At 42.3% G+C, this 16,097-nt stretch overlaps 1 protein-coding gene and 1 long non-coding RNA gene across 3 annotated transcripts in view; one reads left to right on the forward strand and one right to left on the reverse strand.

Annotated features, from left to right (window-relative positions):
• Window positions 1-16,097, reverse strand: part of LOC125628885 (E3 ubiquitin-protein ligase TRIM39-like) — a 72,421-nt gene that overhangs the window by 35,499 nt on the left and 20,825 nt on the right. The window lies entirely within an intron of this gene.
• Window positions 1-16,097, forward strand: part of LOC125629185 (uncharacterized) — a 36,747-nt gene that overhangs the window by 6,740 nt on the left and 13,910 nt on the right. The window contains exon 2 of one of the 2 annotated variants that reach the window (XR_012664799.1): window positions 8,322-8,568. This is a non-coding gene — a long non-coding RNA (uncharacterized LOC125629185). Of the gene's footprint in view, window positions 1-8,038; window positions 8,569-16,097 lie in introns of those variants that run through there. The other variant, XR_012664798.1, reaches the window with a different exon arrangement.

Raw genomic sequence — 16,097 nt, forward strand, 5'->3', positions numbered from 1 at the left:
TGTCTCTCTCTCTTTTATAGTCCACGTGAACCTTTGAAATGAATAGGTACCTTGATGAAGAACAGAAATTTGACAGTAAAGGGCTCTTTAGTTTAGCAGACAAAGGAATATGAAGATACAATGACTGGAAGTTGAAGCTAGGTAAATTCAAAAAACATAAGGCTATTATTTTTAACAGTGAGGATAATTTACCCATGGAACATCTTACAAAGGGTTGTTGTGGATTCTTCATCACCAGAAATTTTAACATCAAAATTGGATTTTTTTTTTTTGGAAATATATGCCCTAGTTCAACCGCAGCTATTGGGCATGGGACAGGAATTAATTCAGGTGAGTCCCAGAGCTTGTTGTACAGGAGGTCAGATTAGACAATCACAGTGTTTCCTTTGGGCTTAAAAAAAATCTATGAATTTATGAATTAATTTTAATTAAGTTGAAAAATTAAGTCCACATTATTCCATTGTTGAGATCATTTTATACAAAGACTGCAACACAGGGTCAATTTCTTAAAGGGCCCAGTTTGTAATTAAGTTTGATTTATAGGCTAATTAACAAATTTGTGAATTCTCAGAAAATTAATTCTTCCCTCGAAGACTAAGTGCTGTAAATTTGGGTAGGGTAATGTATGGTTTCTCAGACATAACAAAGAGGTGGAATTCTCTGATTGAGGTGCCAAACAGAACTCTGCCTGAACAATGATGTGACTACCTCAGCAGTGTGCCCTTGTTGCCAAGAAGGCCAATGGCATTTTGGGATGTATAAGTAGGGGCATAGCGAGCAGATCGAGGGACGTGATCGTCCCCCTCTATTCGACATTGGTGAGGCCTCATCTGGAGTACTGTGTCCAGTTTTGGGCCCCACGCTACAAGAAGGATGTGGATAAATTGGAAAGAGTCCAGCAAAGGGCAACAAAAACGATTAGGGGTCTAGAACACATGACTTATGAGGAGAGGCTGAGGGAACTGGGATTGTTTAGTCTGCAGAAGAGAAGAATGAGGGGGGATTTGATAGCTGCTTTCAACTACCTGAGAGGTGGTTCCAGAGAGGATGGTTCTAGACTATTCTCAGTGGTAGAAGAGGACAGGACAAGGATTAATGGTCTCAAGTTGCAGTGGGGGAGGTTTAGGTTGGATATTAGGAAAAACTTTTTCACTAGGAGGGTGGTGAAACACTGGAATGCGTTGCCTAGGGAGGTGGTGGAATCTCCTTCCTTAGAAGTTTTTAAGGTCAGGCTTGACAAAGCCCTGGATGGGATGATTTAATTGGGGATTGGTCCTGCTTTTGAGCAGGGGGTTGGACTAGATGACCTCCTGAGGTCCCTTCCAACCCTGATATTCTATGATTCTATGATTGTACCAGTGTCTGTATAGTGGAGATAGCATTCCTGAAGAGAGATTATTACCCTGGTCCCTGTACATTGGGTAAAGGGTCCAGAGTAGAGTAAATGGGGTTCTAAGAACCTCTGATCCAGCTGTGGGAGGACTGCCCTGGTGCAGCCTCAGGTTGTCCTGAGAATGCCTTTGCAGGCCCTGGTGTAGAGGGCAAGCCAGGGGCATGGCTATTGGTACTCATAATAGCGCAGCACAAAATCTCACCCCAGTCAACATATAGCAGTAGAAATATTGCTTTTCTTGCAGAATGGACTATTTTCAGTAGCCATTCTTTAGTCTTCTGGGTATTTTTGACGTCAGGTGATGTCTCTACTTATTGGCATTTGTTAACATCAAACCATATCTGTTTCTCCTGCTACGACAATTTTTCTTGCTATTCTCAGGGGTTGCTGGGTTGCGGCTATTATACCTGATTCAGCTGTGTCCCCGTCTTTACCAAGAAAGACTCAAAACCTCGTCTTCACACCCAGACTCCACACAGCGCTTAAAAAAAAAAGAGGGAGACTGGTTTAAAAAAACAGCACACCAAGAAGCTCTTATTTTCAGTCTTTCACTTCTGACAAAGTGCAGTTTCTATAGCTGCTTCAGTACAATTACAGAAATCATTCCCACTCTTGAACCCTAATTTGCTGCCAGAAAATCAGGGTTGTTCTATGTACTCTGTATACTTCAGTTTAATGAACCCCACCCCACAAGATTACTGAGTGGTAGTGAGGAATGGGTTGTGGTGGATTTGCAAGAAAAGTCAGAGGCCTCAATGGGGTGTACCACCACAGTTTACCATTGTGGAAATATCCCAAAGAATTGAATAGCAAATGATAAGCTTTCTATAGCTTCTTGAACCATTCTGGAGAACATAATGGAGAATGATGTCCCTGTTACAAAATTGTACTGTTTGGTTTTGAAAACACATAGGAAGGATGTGAATTCTATAGTTTTTTAGAGCAGTGGTTTTCAACTTGTGATCCGTGGACCCCCGGGGGTCCACAGACTATGTCTAAGATTTCCAAAGGGGTTTGCACCTCCATGTGAATAGTTTTAGGGGTTCCGCAAATGAAAAAAGTTGAAAACTATCATTTTGGAGTAATTCTTACAGAATGCTTACATTTCTATAGACCCCTATTGGTTTAATATCTGTTAACTTTATGGGACTAACATAGGGTGGTTACCTCCAGGGACAACCCCTCATGGCCTCACGGTGGCCCTGCAAGAGGCCTCTTTTTCAATTTCCTTCTTCCAGACTCCCCCACTCACTCCAAGCAAACTTTCTGAGCATAAATAGCCCTTTGTGGGGCTAGTACCAAAGTCCCACAACCATAATCCCGAATTCCCCAGCACAGTCCAAACAGTACATTCAATCTCCAGCAGCCCATCATCAGCTCTGGCATCTCTGATCATGCTCTGGATCTCCAGTATAGCTCCATCCCTGACAGGTGTTGGTCCAACCTGTTCTTAAAAAAACTTCCCATGATGGGGATTCTACAAACTCCTTTGGAAGCCTATTCCAGAGCTTAAATGTCCTTATATTTAGAAAGTTTTTCATGCTATCTAACCTAAATCGCCCTTGCTGCAGATTAAGCCCATTACTTCTTGTCCTACCTTCAGTGGACATGGAGAACAGTTGATCACTGTCCTCTTTGTAACGTCCCACCTCAGTCTTCCTTTCTCAAGACGAAATAGGCCCAGTTTTTTTAACATTTCCTCATAAGTTTTCTAAACCTTTTATCATTTTTGTTGCTCTCCTCTGAACTCTCTTCAATTTGTTCACATCTTTCCTAAATTGCAGAGCCCAGAATTGGACACAGTACTCCAGATGAGGCCTCATCAGTGCTGAGTAGAGCGGGACAATTGAGACAAATCTATGGTCCTTATTACCCAAGTAGCAAACTTCAGAAAGAGGGACCATCCGTTGAGCAAATGTCCCTTACCTAATCAAAAAGCCCTAGGATATAGGAGTCGTGCACATTTTTTTTCAAAGGAATGGTTGAAAATAACATTCCCAGGCATTAGGATCACAGACATAGGGAGGCATTCAAACAGTGAAAAAACAGATCACAAATTCTCCAGTTCTGAATCGTTTAGTCAAGTGCCCAAGCATGTTCTTCAGAACACATTGGGACAACTAAATGTGCAGGAAGAGCAGCCTGTTGTGTTTGCACTGAGATGTCTAAATGGAGTAGAAAGAAACCACACCAGTTTGCAAATGAGATAGTGGCAATTGTTAATTCAAAGCACCCTCCTCTCTATCCAGGTTTTAACTTTGGCTCCAATTTTGCAAGGATTTAGGTGCTTAAAGTGATGTATTAGTCTAGTATGGTTCAGCAATGTGGGTTTTGCCCACATGCTCAGGCTCTAACTGATCGCCATATTTGGGGTAGGGAAGGAATTTTGCCAGAGACCTTGAGGGATTTTTGCCTTCCTTTGCAGCATAGGGCACGGGTCACTTGCAGGTTGCAACTAGTGTAAATGGTGAATTCTCTGTAATTTGAAGTCTTTAAACCATGATTTGAGGACTTCAGTAACTCAGCCAGCGGTTAGGAGTCTCTTACAGGAGTGGATGGGTGAGGTTCTGTGGCCTGCAATGTGCAGGAGGTCAGACTAGATGATCATGATGGTCCCTTCTGGCCTTAAAGACTATGAATCTATGAATTACTGCCCATATCTTACCTACGACACTCTTGATAATACATTGCAGAATGATATTAGCCTTTTTTGCAACTGCATCCCATTGGTGACTCATTCAACCTGTTATCCACTATAGCTCCCAGTTCCTTTTCAGCAGTACTACCATACAGTTTGTTATTCCCCATTTTGTATTTGTGGATTTAGTTTTTCCTTCCTAAGTAAAATACTTTGCATTTGTCTTTCTTGAATTTCAGATCCATTCTTTAATCTGTCAAGGTCATTTTGAATTCTAGTCCTGTCCTGCACAGTGCTTGTAATCCCTCCCAGGTGACATCCTCCACAGATTTTATAAGTACACTCTCCACTTCATTATCCAAGTCATTAATGAAAATATTGACTAGCACTGGACGTAGGACTGACCCCTCTGGGACTCCACTTGATACATCTCCCATTGTGACAGCCAGAGAGATAACTACTCTTTGAACTACTTTTTCAACCAGATGTATCCCTACCTTATAGTAATTTCATCTAGACCACATTTCCCTTGTTTGCTTATGAAAATGCCATGTGGAATGATGTCAGAGACTTACTAAATCAAGATAAATCAAAGAAGGAAATTAAGTTGGATTGGAATGATTTGTTCTTAACAAATCCATGCTGGCTACTCTTCATAAACACTGATTTGCTAGGGGCTTACAAATTGATTGTATAATAATTTGTTTCAGTATCTTTCCAGGTATCGAAGTTAGGCTGACTGGTCTATAATTCCCTGCGTCTTCTTTGTCGTCATTTTTTTTTTAAAATAGATAATACACCTGCCCTTATCCAGTCCTCTGAGATCTCATCTGTCCTCTGAGAGTTCTTGAAGGTAATTGCTCATGGTTTCAAGATTGCTTCAGCTATTTCCCTAAGTACCCTAGGATGAATTTCATCAGGCCCTGCCAGCTTGAATACACTTAACTTATCTTAATATTCTTTAACCTGTTCTTTCCCTATTTGGGCTTGCATAACATGTACCCTGCAGAGGAAGGTTGGGGCCTGCATAGTATAATCTATTTGCACTGCAATTTAGTGGCAGAGGTCCCAATCCTGCAAACACTCATGCAGATAACTTTATGCTTACGAGTGGGCTCATTGACTTCAATGGCATTTTTCATGTGCATAAAATTAAGCAAATGTGTGCCTGTTTGCAGGATCAGGACCAGAGTTTGTAGTAATTTATACACTGGCTCTAATGTGGTTTAGAATCCCCATTGTGAAGAAGGTTCCTGGAACAGTTGTAAAAGAGCTTCTTGTGGCACAGTTCCTGTGGGAGATCCAGTATTTAGTAGCGATATCTTTGGCAAGGGGGTTAAATCCCACTCTTCCTCCTGCATAAGGCTGGGAAAATTCATAACTCCTCTTTGTAATTATTCTTGCATCAGGGAATCTCATCTTGTGTGGAGCCATTTGTCCAAACCTAGGCCTTGAATCTAGAAGGTACTTGCACCTATGATTAACTTAAAGCGTGTGAGTAGTCCCCTTGCATTTAGTGGGACTACTCTCATGATTAAAGTTAGGCATGAGTTTAAGAACTCCTATGAATCACAGCCCTAATGAACACTTGAGAACAGGCACAGCTCTCTGCACCAAATGAAAACAATGAATGGGCCACACCTATCATACCCAGGGTTAAACCAGATAAGACCATCCACAACTGTGTGGATTATAAAGCCATGGTGAATCAGGTCTCCAGGTTAGACAATTACTCCATTCCAAGGACAGAGGACTTACTGGCAGTGTTAGGTGGGGGTTGAAAAATTTAGTAAGTTAGAAATGTTGCAGGCTTACCAGAAGATGAGGCTGAAGGAGGACTGTAAAAAAAAAGAAAAAAAAGAAAAGAAAAAAGTACCACTATAAAACACTCAAGGGATTATATCAGTACCATCAATTACCATATGGAATATTAGCAGCACCTGGAATTTTCCAGAGGGCTGTAAAAATTTGAGGAACCAACATGTTGTAGTGAGGATCGATGACATCCTCATCATAGTTGGAAGTGATGCTGAGCATCTGTCAACACCGGAGAAGGTGCTTCACAGATTGGAGGCAACAGGACTTCACTTAAAACAAAGTAAGTGCTTTTTTGTAAGACCGGAAGTGATGCACCTGGGTAATAGGATGGATTAGAAGGGATTCATGGAGCTCCAGTCGGTATGGAAGAACACATTCATTGCCCTCCACAGCCTGCCATCCACCAATGTGCATTTCCATCTGGCATCTAGGGCCCCCGACTGACCACCCCCAGTAAAGGAACAAGTACATGAAAATATCTGGAATGTAAGTAAATAAATATTTGACTGCTGTGAGCTTTGCAAGTGGCCAAAAGACAAGGAGAATGGAGACCTGACTCTATCTCCCTCTCCCCTCCAAACAAGATGGCTGATGTGGGCACGGCAGACACATCAGATACCAAGGCCATAGCACAGCTGACTTCAATTGACTCCTCTCTGGAAGCGCTGACAGGATGCATGAATGAAACAGAAGGGTGAATATCAATGGTGGAAATTCAGGTACAAGGGCTCTCTGCCCAGGTGCAGAGAAGCCTCACAGACTAATCTTCTCTTAAATCAAAAGTGGCAGACATTGAGCAGAGGTCTTGCTGCAATGATTTGGGCATTATAGGAGTACCTGAAAGAGAGAGAAAGTATTTGTTTCCCATCTCCTTGCAGAAGTGCTCAGTCTGCCGGATGATTTTAAATTTAATTTAGAGAGAGCACATAGGTCCCTCGCTCCTAAGCCCACCTCAAATGCCAAATCTCACACATAGATTGTCAATTTTCTCAGATTTACTGTAGAATAAAAATACTACAGCTAGTTTGTGGGGAAAAAAACTGTTTGGGGGAGACCATAAGATAATGATTTTTCAAGATTGTGCAAAAGATGTGGTTGAACAGAGATCAGCCTTCAGAAGAGCAAGAGTACTTGCCAAGCACTGAGGGCTCAAATATTTTATGAAATTTACAGCTCAGTTCCCTGTCAAGGTGAGGAAGTGAATCTGTTCCAAGAGCCCCAAGAAGCAAAATGTTTTTAAATAGCCTGCAGTGAACTGAGTAGTTGTTCTGTTTTACAACAAGTTTACTTATTTGTTATGTCTGCCCTACTCGGATACATAAGCTTGTCTAGTGACTGGGATGAACTTACTTGGGTTATCTTTTGCTGCAAGCTTTTACTCTCAACTTTTGGGACATGTAGATCAATTCTCAAATGGCTGAACGTGAAACACCCTAGCAGGGGAGTTGAGGGAATACCTCATCCCAAACTGATATCATCAGAATGATGTATGAGCAAGATTAAGTGCCTTTGTTTCTGTATTTGTGTTGGGGGAACTGATGAAACATTTGACAACATCATTATCAAGACAGAACACCTTCTATGTGTTTTCAATTATATAAAGGTCTGTATATTAGCTAGGTACTGACATACACTAAAGGAATCACCAGAGTGTGGTGCAGCTCCTGTTGCTGTGTAGAAATTTGAAAGCTCTGGTTCCACTTTTTAAAATTGGTGCCAGTGGCAGATCCTGCTGTGTCACCCGTCTCACTGGGGGTTCTCAAATCCTGGCAGCTTTACATTTCACGTACTGGAATTGCAAGAGACAGCTCTCCTCCCTGCAAGATGTACGATATCTGGCAGCTCATATGCCTAACAGATGGAGACTATTCATACTTTTCCCCTCTCTGAGGGTTCATTTCAATTTACTTTTGATCTCTAGGGACGTGGTAAATTCTGTAACTGACTCCTCCATTGATGCAATTGCTGTCTCTGCTGATGATCCTCTACTTCTTTGAAGAGCAACAGTTTTGGGCCAGAAAGAACCATGTAGATGAAGTTTGAATTCCTCACTTTTAGTACATCCCCATTTCAAAATTTTTATTGAAAAATAAATTAGCCTGTTCATGAAGACAAATGACCCCCAAACATCTTCTAACAGGCTCAAGCAGGGTGGCAGTACTTAAAATTAAAACACTTACTAACAGATCAGTTGGATGCACCAAGACTGCCAGAGGCTCCAGAACTATGGAGAAATGCTTCATAAACTCCCCAGGGCCACGTCCGCCATGCTTTGCAGAACCCAAAACCATGACTATGATCCAGAGACAGAGACGTGGGCCCAAAGGACCTGGTCTATACTAAAGGTTTCAATAGTGATCAGCCAACATGGATTCCAGGTACTGTCCTAGAGCAAACTGCCCCCTTGTCTTTTAAAGTCGGTTTAAGTGACGTTTGAGTTGTAAGATGGCACTGAATTATATCCGTTTACAGGGTGACATGTGGGTGCCAGAGCCTTTGCTCTTGGGTGATGAGTCTGGAGGAGCTGAAGCCAAGAGAGGATGCAGTTTTGCCAGGAATGCCGGAGAGCTCAAGAGGAGGGTATTTGCAAAACTGCTGGAGCAGGAGACTGGAGGCAGTGGGCCTCTGCCCCACGGCTGCCATGGAGAGGCACTACCCTGTGTAAAAGAGAACAGTCCCAAGGTTTTTAGAAGACTAACTCAGGGCTGCAGATTGAAAGGTGAGCAATGTAGCTAAGTGGTCATCAAGGACTTAACTGGGTTACTCGGAGTATTATGGAGTTGGAGCCACGCTCTATCCCCTCCCTTACCTCCTATTGAGTTAGTGGGTGTTTTACCCCACTCTTTTTGTGTATAGTTGAATAAAGCAGCATGTTCCCAGCCTGCAGTATTGGAAGTAAAGTGTGATTCTTGTGCTCAGAGTGGTTCTTTTTAGGGCTGTCAAGCAATTAATCACTCAATTAAAATTTTTCTATCACGATTAACTGTGGCATTAAACAATAATAGAATACCACCTATTTAATTATTTTTGGATGCTTTTTACATTTTCAAATATATTGATTTCAATTATAACACAGAATACAAAGTGTACAGTGCTCACTTAATATTATTTTTAACAAATATTTGCACTGTAAAAAAAGACCCAACTGTAACACATGATACTGTAGACCCAATTGTTTAATAGACCCAATACTGTTTACAGTATTATGTAAAGTTTACCCAATATAAAATGAGCACTGTACACTTTATTTTCTGTATTGTAATTGAAATCAACATATTTGAAAATGTAGAAAAACATCCAAAAATATTTAATAAATTTCAATTGGTATTATATTGTTTGACAGTGCGAATAAATCTGCGATTAATCACAAATAATTTTTTAAATCACCATTAATTTGTGTGTTAATTGTGTGATTTATTTGAACACATTAAACTAAGTTTTTCTCTCATCTCAGATGTGAGCATTGCCATTTCTGTGCACATTTCCATCAGCTATCCTGCCTTCATGTTCATGTTCTATATCATCATCCTTATTGCAAACTGAGTCAAAGTAGTCATTTAGTTTTTGACAATGCCTAGATTCTCTTTCCCATCCACCTGGGTAGCCCAACCTCATAATTCCATATTGAAACTGTGGCCAATGGGAGCTGCGGGGGTGGTGTTTGCAGGCAGAAGCAGCGTGTGGAGCTACATACCCTTCCCCAGGGGACACAGGAGCATGCTGGCTGGTTCTGGGAGTGGCGTGGGGCCAGGGAAGGCAGGAAACCTGCCTTAGCCCCCCTGTGCGACCACCTGGGAGCTGTCTGAGGTAAGTGCTGCCTGGCGGGAGCCCACACCCTAATCCTGAGCCCCCTCCCAGAGCCTTCACCCCGCACCCCCTCCTGCGCCCAAATTCCCTCCCAGAACTTGCATCTCTACCCCAGGCTCAGCCAGGACCCCCCCTTCCCAAACTCTGAGCCGCTTGGCCTCAGCCCAGTGAAAGTGAGTGAGGATGGGGGTGGGGGAAAACAAAGGGGAGTGAGCGGGGAAGGGGTGGGGTAAATCCTGGGTTGCACTTAAATTCAAAAAGTGATCTTGGGAGTAAAAAGGTTGGAGACCACTGATTTATATAATTAGAAATCCTCTTACTAGGTGTTTTGTCTTCAGTGGGAGTTACAGGTATTCAGTACTTCTCATGTAGCCACATCATGCCACTGAATGTTACACAGAACTTCCCATTGATTTTATTGAGGTATTCTACTTCAAATATCCATGGCACATTATGGTCCAGGATCAGGTTCCAAGTTTGGAAATGGCATACTGAGCACGTGGCATAAATCATTTTGGTTACTTTTAAAATATTAATTATGCATTTAATCATTGTTAGATTAACGCCAACAAAAGAAATGGAAAATACTTGCTGAATATGAATCATGTGAATGAGAAAAAAACAAAAAGGGAAGCAGAGCATACACCTGGGATCATTCTGCCAATAGGAGTCCATAGCTGATAATTAAAGCAAACCACAGAAATTTTTTAATTAAAGAGTGCCTTGCTATACTGGTAGAAGTGAGTCAGACTCAATCGGTAAAGAGAAAAAGAGCAGAAAAATATCAGGTGTCCATTTTTCAGGTAAATAACAAGGTTTTTTTCCTTAATTAAAAGGCCCATGGGAAATGCATCCATTTGTAATATGAAATTCCAACAACAAAATCCAGTATCCTTACATAAGCAGGGCCTGAATGAGCTCTCCCCTGAGATCTAGAGATGAACTCGGGAAAGACTTCAGGAGCAGATACTCCTACTCTGCATAAACACCCTTACTTTGCCTAGGTGTTCACCAGACAGACCTGCTTTGCCAGAGTGATGAGTTTTGGGTTAAAATTCACTTCAGTATTGAGTGCAGGGGTAATAAAATTGTGATGCTTTGGGGTTTCACCCAGACCAGTAAGAGTTTGTGTCACCACCTGCCCAGTAACCCTGACTATTTCTGTGCTGTGCAGCTTCGGCTCAGCGCCCAAGTAGCCTGCTCACAGCACAATGACCTCACCCAGCAGCTTCCAGCAACCAGCAACACACCAACTGCCCCTCCAGTCCCGAGTCACCCCAAAACCATCTCCCTGGTAGTATCCAGTCCCTCTCACTGGACCCTCACAGAAGTTATCCAGTTAGCTGCCTCCAAAGGGAAAGAATACACACCAGCCTGCTAGATTAGCTGAGGATTTTGCCCTTTAGTTTAACATACAACACTGAGATAGTTTTGTAAAAGGTAAAACAAGTTTATTACCAATAGAACCTGGATTTAAGAGATACCAAGTAGAAAGAATAGGGATAGAAGTGGTTACAAACAAGTAAAAATAAGGCTTCTAAGGCTAAAATCTAACTTACACTTTAGATTTTTATTCAAAGTAGTTTGCTCACCAGTCATTCTTCCAGCATGACTGGCCAGTCTTTAGCCAGGATCCAACATGGAGCCTAAAACACTTCATTTCTCGGTCTTCTCAGGGGAACGATGACAAATGGCTTTCCCCCTCTACTTATATCTTCCAAAGTCCATTGACCCTGTTTCAAGAAGCAGGATAGCATCCTTGGGGAGATGGGTGTGGGGGTGCAGTCTCCATCCCCCACCAACATTGTTAAGTGGTTGTCTTCTCCCACTTACTTGCCCGATGGCTTTGTCTAACCTTGCACATAAATGTGCTTTTCATGGTCTTTGGTCACACCTTACAGAATTTACATTGGAGCCACACTCAAGCCTGTGAAGCATTCCTTTGCCTAGGACAGGCTGTGCTTAGGTACTGCAATGCCAAACACATTTGAGGAACATATTTCCAGCACACATCTATAATTCTTTATACACTTCCGGTACATACATCATGCGCTAATATTAACGGCCAGTATATTACCAGTTTGCATGTGACACCTTCCATGGCATGTTATAGATACAGACGACAACAGAGAGTTGGGGAAATGTGCTAGGCCTGATGAGCATTATAGGGTACCCTCTGCAAGTGAGCATTGAGGGTCTCCCTGGGACACAAATGTTATCCTGATTGTATGAGTAAAGGTACTTAACATGCCCTGGGTGAACCTAAATTTAACCTCACTCACTAAGCAGGGGGTAAGGGTGCTGTGTTCTGAGGTTCCACTATTTAGCCCAGTTCTTAATGATTGGAGTGCTTAATGATTGCACCAGGTAGCAAAGCAGTGGGGTTGGGGACAGGTGTTCCTACCTGGGGGTGTAGGCTCTTTAAATAGAGTCATAGACACCATTTGAACCTCCCCCTCTATGTTTAAAGACAAAGCTGATCATACTCATTTAAGAGTCTTTGTTTCTGCTCAGTGATGACTAGAGCTGAAGTCACTGGTGACTGGGTCTGGGGGCTAAGTCTTTGACTTGGTATGAGGACAGTGTTGGAGTGAAAGACAATGCAGAGGTTTCAGTTGCAGAGAGGTTCCCCCCTCCGTGGTGAAGTCACTAAGAACAGGGCTAGGTGATGGAACCCCAGAAAATGTTATCACAGAGGCAGCAAGCAGTGCCAGCAGTGGCAAAGGTGGCAGCAGGGACAGTGGGCAGTGGCAACTACAGAGGGATTGCTAGACCTTCCCTTTGAGATGTGGGAGGTGAACCCACATGAACACACCCCTGAATGCTGGGACTTCACTGACTATGGACAACCAACTCTGAGCAGAGCGCAGTGGAGGGGAAAGGAATAGTATGATAAAGGGTCATTTGTCCCTCAGACTTTTGTACTACAAGGGGGGGAAACTGAGGCAAAGGGGGAAACTGAGGCAACACGGTGGGGTGTTGACTTGTGGTTTGCATACTTTTGCATCATTGTTGTGCTGTTTTTCTGAATTAATGCTGAGTTCCCCCTTCCTTTTAATACAAGTTTCCTTGTGTTGTACACAGATTCAGTGCTTATAAGTGGAGAACTTTCACTTCTTAGAGGTGCCTAGGGTGGTGGTAAGTTTTCCCAGATTGAGTGAGGCTCGAGCCAGTTCTGTTTTGTAATGTTAAGAGGAACTTCTGAATATTGAACCTGGCCTTTGTTGTTCCTGATACCACCTGGCAGAAGAGTTGCCTCTAGAAGACCCAATTTTATAAGCATGCAGAATGCAGCTAGCTAAACTCTAACCTGAGCCAAGGTTCCAATCGCCATCTAGGCTGATTTCCTAGATGCTGGAGACTAGCTGTATACTTACTCGACTCCTTCGTTTTGCTTCAGCCAGCAAGCCCCCTTCACATTTTCCTGCTGCATTCCTAGCATTTGATGGTGCTATGTTAGGGTATAAATAGAAGCAATCAGATGCTCCATCACATGACCTAAAATGGAGTTCAACAGCTATCAGAAAGTACAGTTGGTACCACTTAGTTTTGAAACTAAAACAAGCCTCTCCCCTACTTTAAAAGTTCTCAGGTCTCTGCTGTTGGAAAGGGAAAATAGTGCTGTATCCTGTACGCTGCAGTTGGCTTCTTCTCTATCTTTGCTCTTGAGGCTTTATATACAGTTGCAGCAATTTTTAAAAATAGAGTCAGAATACCTCTTGATATTAACCTATTAATAGATCTACCCCTTGTGTTCTCATTCTCCAGTGGGGGCTTGACCAGGCATAGAAAGACGAGTGGGAAATATGGAATTTATTCCAAGACCTGTCTATCACTATAATATCTGCTCACCTGGAATTTGCTTTTATCTTCACTAAAAAGGAGAAGACTAACAGATGTATTTATGCAGCAGTGGTTAATGAAAGGGAGAAAAGACAATCATCATCTCTGGCTCCATAGAGAGCTATAACGCATACAGGGAGCAGTCTCATTTATCAACAGACCAAAATGTAAAGGGGAGAGTCTGCAGCAAATTAGGTTAAATACAAAGAAAACCAAGAGTATAAATATTAGTCATGCAGGGGATATTGCAGAATCAACATCAGTGACTATTCAAGTTTAGTCTTCATAACCATCTACTGAGGATGATTAAGGATTAATTAAATAACTCCTATCACAATGCAGGCAGATGGACTGGAGAACTCCTGAGGGGGCTAGATCCTGAGGCTCAGAACTTCTCACAATCAGCTGACAGAAGACCCACTCAGCCCAAATTATCATATTATTCTGCCTAGTGCCTGAGTCAACTGAATGTAAGCCAATTGCAAAGTGAGATTCCAGCGGTGAAAACAAAAACAAAACTTAAATCCCCACCCCAGCAACATGCTTTAGCCCAGGGGTTCTCAAGCCTGTTTTTGCTGGAACCCCCTTTGAAAATGTTTCGGGTTGTGATGACATCCCCTACCACCATGCCACCCTTGCTTCTATGCCGCCGCTGGTGGCGGCGTCTTTAGAGCTTGGTGCCCAGCCCAGCAGCTGCTGCTCTCTGGCCGCCCAGCTCTGAAGGCCGCACAGAAGAAAGGGTGGCAATACCGTGATCCCCTACAATAGGTTTGTGACCACCTTTTGGGTCAGGACTCCCAGTTTGAAAAACACTGCTTTAGCCCTTAAATTTATATTTATTAATTTACATTTCTCTAATTCATGAGTGTAAAACTGGTATAAATCAGGCCCCTGGAGCCCTGGAATTCCACTTGACTTGCAGTAAGAGGTTTTTTTAACTTAATGTTATTCAGTGAAATTCACACTAAAAGGAGTGAAGTCTCCCGCAAGACAGTGGAAATGTATGGCTCAAGGACTATAGGTTTCAAAAGGGAATCTGCCCAAGAAATTCTTTTGAAGTGAAGCCAGAGGATAATCAGCAATGTCTCTCATACCCCTGTTGGAATGCAGCAATCTTCTACTTCCAAAACCTCCAAACACACTATAAAAGACTCTACTACAATGACCACTTTATTTGGGATGAGCTGCAGAACTCACTCACACCTTCACCATGTGTGTAAGCTGGCCATCTAGAAAAGCCTTTACGCCATCTCACCATGTATTCTCTCTAAATATACCTTTGTTACAGTGAATATATAAAGAGTGGTACTTTCACTCAAGAAAAATACATTTGGTTTGAATTCTTACACTGCTCTTCAGTGGTAGAGACAGAACAGTAAGCAGCCTAAAGCAATGTTATGTTAGTGCAAGAGTGTCCTCCAGTGGTGACAGTGTTATGTAACTCAAAGGATGCCTACTATAGAAGGATCCAACATGGCTGCCTCCTGAATGTAACATGGATCATGCCTGTCACAATGGTGAGGCTGAATGAATATAAAATACAGGGTTGGATTCTTCATTGCATTTTGTGTAGTCATTTACCCCTATGCAAAGTGACCTCAAATTGGGTATAAGCCACCACCATTTTCATTTTGCGGTATTGTATATCTATTTTACATTAACTTTTCACAGGGGTAATTTCCTACACAAGGAACAAAGCAATAGAGAACAACATCTATATTTTTACTTATTGACTTTAAAAAAAAATCTCTTATCTGTGCTTCATTTCTGAGGGGGATGCAAGTAGAATTTTGCAAAAAAACCCACTGCAGTCTGTAGAACATAATATCCAAATCAATACTGGCCTCCTGGTCCTTTCTGGAGATCGCACAGCTGTGCACAGATGGGACCTCATCACCACAAAGACAAGAATCTCTCTACCTGGAATGTTGAAAGGGGTAGAAAGAATAAACTATGGGGAAAGATTTTTCTCTCTATTCTCCTCACCCTCCATTTCCTTTCCACTATCATTTAACTTTGTGGGTGATGGGCGTTTCCCTTTTAAAATGGGACAAAGGCTGCCAAAACTTACAATTCTCTTCATCGCCAGCTGGCTTCTTGTGCCAAACCACAGCTTTCCACCTCTTTCCCCACTCTCCTCTTTCCTAAATTTGTACGAGTGAAACGAGATCCCTAAATCAACTCCTTAATTCAGGTCCAGTTTAGGTTTATTGTTCCCAATTGTGAAAAAACCTACCGACAGCAGCCAGGATAAAGGAAAACTACGAGGTTCTCTTTGAAGTTTATGAATTCTTCTGTCAGGGGGAAGTTCAGGGTTTGGCCTGCCCTTCACTTGTGTTTAAGATGTCCTCATCTGCTTTCAAGCAACTGTTTGCTTTCATGAGCTCAAGTAAAAGGGGAATCTTACATCCTGGGGCTCTGATTTTAGGGGGGCTATGTTAGCCACCAACAGCTATATTGAAGTAGCTTCTAGGTCTTGCTTTTAAGTGTTAGGGTTTCACACAGGGAATGTGGGATATGGACATGTAAGGTAAACTCAAATCAAACAAGAAAATTGATAGTTTTCGTTTGTCAGCTGAGGGTTGTGAGTCTGTACAA

This window comes from Caretta caretta, chromosome 14 (assembly GCF_965140235.1).
Source record: "Caretta caretta isolate rCarCar2 chromosome 14, rCarCar1.hap1, whole genome shotgun sequence".
In the NCBI taxonomy this organism is placed as follows: Eukaryota; Metazoa; Chordata; order Testudines; family Cheloniidae; genus Caretta; species Caretta caretta.